We start from the raw sequence: 4,738 nt of genomic DNA on the forward strand, positions 1-4,738 counted from the left end.
GAGTTAATTTTTGTGAACAGGGTAAGGTTTGTGTCTCTGTTGATTTGTGTGTGTGTGTGCACATGCATGCATGGTGATATTTTAGATGGGGTCTTATTCTCTATATATTTTTAAAAAGTAATTATTTAATTTAAAAAATGTTTTTTTGCCATAGGGTGTGTGCACTTGCTGGAGAGACAGAGACGGTGAGAGGGAAAGTGAGAAATCATCCCCTGGGAGGATAGCCACACCACAATCCCTTCTCCTCCATTCTCCTTGTGAGATTTTGGGCATGCACAAACACATGCCTGGTGTGAGTTTCAAGCTGCTGGTTCCAGGACTAGAACTGAGATCAACCATGTGGGAATCCAGTGCCTTAACCACTATGCAACCTGCTGGCCTCAAGAATTATTTGGGGCTGGGAACTAGCAGTTAGCATAATGGCTATGTCGCTAGACTCCCACGTAGTTGACCGCGGTTCATGTCCCGGACCCGGTGGCTTAAAACTCACGCCAGGCGTGTGTGCGTACATGCCCAAGATCCTGAGAGATGAATGGAGGAGAAGGGATTGAGGCGTGGCCATCCCCCCTGCGGGGTGATTTCTCGCTTTCTATCTCTCTGTCTCTGTCTGTCTGGCGAGCGCATGCACCCTATAGTGAAAATCTCTCCAAAAAAAAAAAAAAAGAATTATTTGGAGCTGAAAGTGGCATATTGGATGGGATGCTGGACTCCCACATGGCCAATCCCAGTATGAGTCCTAGATCTGGCAGCTTGCTTTCTCACTTTCCTTTTCTCTTTCTCCAATCAAATTTAAAAAATAATAATGATGAATAAAATCATTTAAAAAATATTTAGTTTAGGGACCAGCAGTTAGCGTAATGGCTATGTTGCTGGATTCCCACCTAGTCGACCGCGGTTCACGTCCCGGACCCGGTGGCTTAAAACTCACGCCAGGCGTGTGTGCGTACATGCCCAAGATCCTGAGAGATGAATGGAGGAGAAGGGATTGAGGCGTGGCCATCCCCCCTGCGGGGTGATTTCTCGCTTTCTATCTCTCTGTCTCTGTCTGTCTGGCGAGCGCACATGCCTTATAGCCAAAACCTCAAAAAATTTAGTTTAATTAATTTGTTGCTACTGTTATTATTTAATTTGTTATAGGGCTCCTGCTCACCAGAGAGAGACAGAGATAGGGAGAGAAAGTGAGAAAGCAAGCTGCCAGGTCTGGAATTCGAACAGTGATCAGGAGCCATTTTGGGAGTCCAGATCTCTAATCACCGCACCACTCTCTCTATTTTTTTTTAATTGTCAGGGGTGTGTGTACTTATCAGAGACAGAGAAAACATTCCCTCACCACCAATGTGGCATCATGCTGCAACCCTTCTCCATTTCTCCATCCAGTCGGGACTTTGGACATACATATACATGCACTTGGAATATTTGTTCAAGCTAGCCAGGCTGAAATTTGAACCACAATTGGCCATGTGGGACCCACTTCCCTTAACCACTAGGCTACAGGGCTGGCCTGTCACTATGTCTTGATTCTTTTGCCTCGGCCAACCAAGTAGCTTAGACTACAAGTGCATGCCACTGAGCCCAGGTTTTTGTTGTTTTCGATTTTAGGGTGGATGAAGAACTAAATCCAGGCCTCCAATATGGCTTCAACCTATTGAATAGCAGCAGCCATGGTGTGCTACTGTAATTGGGACTAGACTAGTTTTTTTTTTTTTGTATGTGGATGTCCAGTTGTTCTGGTAACATTTATTGAAAAGATGACCTTTTCTTGGGGCTAGCAGATGGTGTAGTGGTTACATCACTGAACTCTCACATGACTGACCACAGTTTCGAGTCCTGAACCTGGTGGCTTGAAAATCATGCCACGTGCGTGTGCATGTGTGCCCAAGATCCTGGGAGAAGAATGGAGGAGAAGGGATTTTGGTGTGGCCATCCCCCCTTGGGGGTGATTTCGCCCGTTCCCTTTCACTGTCTGTCTTTCTCTGTGGTAAGTGCATGAGCCGTAAGGCAAAAACATCTCAAAAAAAAAAATAAGGAAGATTATCTTTTCTTTAATATCGCCTTTGATCCTTTGCCAAAAATAATTTTACTTGGGCTAGCTGGTGGAAAGGTGATCAAGGTGGCTGACTATGTGGTTGGAGACCCATTGACCTGGTGGCTTGAGAAACACATTGGATATAAATGCATGCATGCCCAAAGCCTGAAGGAAGATGTGGAAAACAAGGAATTATAGCTTGACTACCCTTTATGGGGGGATACTTTCTCTCTCTTTCTTTCCAGCAAGCAAACATGTCCTCTAGCAAATTAAAACAAAAACAAAAACAAAACCAAAACTGATGCTATTTATATGGTCTTGTCTCTGGGTTCTCTATTCTGTTCTACTGATCTATTTCCTTATTTTTGCACTAATACTATAATCTCTTGCCTAGTGTAGCATTTTAATCAGTCTTGAAGCAACATATCTTTCTTTGGGTGGGGCATAATTCATCCCAATATCAGGACCTATATGTGGGATTGGGGAGAGCAAGAAGCGGATTTAAACCCTTGTCAATCTTTTTTTTTTTTAAAGAATTATTTATTTAATTTTATTTATTCATTCATTTATTTTTATTTGACCAGAGAGACAGAGAGAGAGAGAGCGCAAGCCGCCAGGTCTGGGACTTGAACCATGGTTGGCCATGTGGGAGTGTCCAGCGCCTTAACTATCCATACCCTTGTTAGTCTTTCTTAAGAGTATTGCCTGTTGGAGTCCTGCACTGCAGAACTGACCAGGCTTACAAATCCGCATCTCCTTAGCTGCTGGATGTGGCCTTGGAGGAAGGGGATTCATGACTTGGAGCAAGGTGATTCTCTGCAGCTAAGGCAGACTGGAGGAGCTGGCAGCTAGAGGATGGGGGGGGCAGAGAGGGGTGCATTTTGACAAATATTTCTTTTTTTAAAAAAAGAATTATTTGGGACCAGCAGGTGGCGTGGTGGTTAAGGGGCTGAACGCTCCCACATGGGCAACCACGTGCTGAACGCTCCCACATGGCCAACCACGGTTCGAGTTCCCGACCTGGTGGCTTCCTTTCTCACTTTCCCTCTCTCTCTTTCCTCCTCTGTGTCTCTCTCTGGTCAAATTAAAATAAATGAGTGAATAAATAAAATGAAATAAACAAAAAAAAAGGAATTATTTAATTTGGGACCAGCAGATGGCGTAATGGTTATGTCATTGTACTCTTACTTAGCTAACTGTGGTTCAGTCCCAGACCCTGGGACTTAAAACTCATGCTAGGCCTGTGTGCATGAGTGCTCAAAGTCCTGAGAGGAGAATGATGGAGAAGGGATTGCCCTGTGGCCATCCTGGGGGTGGGGGACGATATTTCTCACTTTCTGTCTCTCTGTAAAATCTCTCTAAAATTTAAAAAAAAAATTCTATTTATTTTTAAGAAGAATTATCTATTGAATTTTATTTATTTATTTATTTTTAATTTGACCAGAGAGAGACACAGAGAGAGAAAAAGTGAGAAAGCAAACGGCCAGGTCTGGGACTCAAACCATAATCAGCCACGTGGGCACTAGCGCCCCAACCACCACACCACCTGCTGGCCCCAACAAATACTCTGTCTGACCAAACTCTAACTAGGCTCCTCTGAGCTCTCTTCTTGACTATGCCTTAAGCTTGTAATATAAAGACTTGAACAAACACTAATTTAGTTTCTAAAGCTCAAGGCTGCATCCCTATTGTTTCAGCAACACCTGGAAATAGCCCCTCCCCACCAGCTGCAGGCCTATGTAGAAGGGTAGGAACCTAACTTCCATAAGCTTGTCAGTTAGCAAACCCAGATGGGTTTCACATGGACCAACTCCACTTCCTGCTTTTTGTAAGTGTTCACTTCCCTGACTCTGCTGAACCCTGCACCCCCTTCCCTAGTCCCTCATTTTCCCTTTAAAACTCCAGTCACCTATGTACACACTTAAGTTCCCTTGATGGTGGGCTCTTCTCTAGTGCATTAGTGTACTATTGACGAAAATTTATCCTTACCACTTGAACTAGTGTACAGTTTTATCTTTTGACATTTTCCACGTTCACCACATCCAGGGCTTTTTCCGAAAGCTGGCCTCTTACCACTCCACCGTCCACAGGCTTTTTCTGCCCCTCCACCCTACTTCAGTCTCTCTACAATGACACATCCCCCAGCAGTCCCGCCTCTGACCCTGGGATCCCCTACCGCACCTAGCTCCAAGCCAGACCCCAGTCTGGGGGTGTGGGGTGGAGAAAGGACCGACTAATCCACAGCCTGCAGATATTCTGCAGGAAGGGGCCTCCGCCACTGTGCCGATGGGTCCTGGCTAGGTCTTGTCCGCTCTCCGGCCTGCCCCTTATAGCTGTTTCGGACCATCTAGGCCAAGATTGTAGGTCCGGGCAAGAAAAAGAAGGAGGGAAACTACCGCCTAACACCGGTGGAGCCCTGCAGGACGGTGAGAACTCCCCCTACGCCTTTCCGCGGACAAGAGCGGCGCGCTCGCGGGCAGCGCAGACCCACCCAGACCAGAGGCCGCAGCGCGCGTCCAGGGTAAGCAGCGCCGGTTCTTCCCGGCGATTGGGCGTGAGGCCATGACGTCACCGCGCGCGGCCCCGCGACCGGGCTTCGAGTCGTGCCGCCGTCTGCGCGCGCCTAGCGAATAGCGGGAGTGGGGCGCGCGTCCGGGCGCTCCTCAGAGGTGGCTCGCGGTCCCTCGGCCCCTCCCTCCCACCGAGCCCCTC

The sequence above is a fragment of the Tupaia chinensis genome, unplaced genomic scaffold (genome assembly GCF_000334495.1).
Source record: "Tupaia chinensis unplaced genomic scaffold, TupChi_1.0 Scaffold000360_1, whole genome shotgun sequence".
NCBI lineage: Eukaryota > Metazoa > Chordata > Mammalia > Scandentia > Tupaiidae > Tupaia > Tupaia belangeri.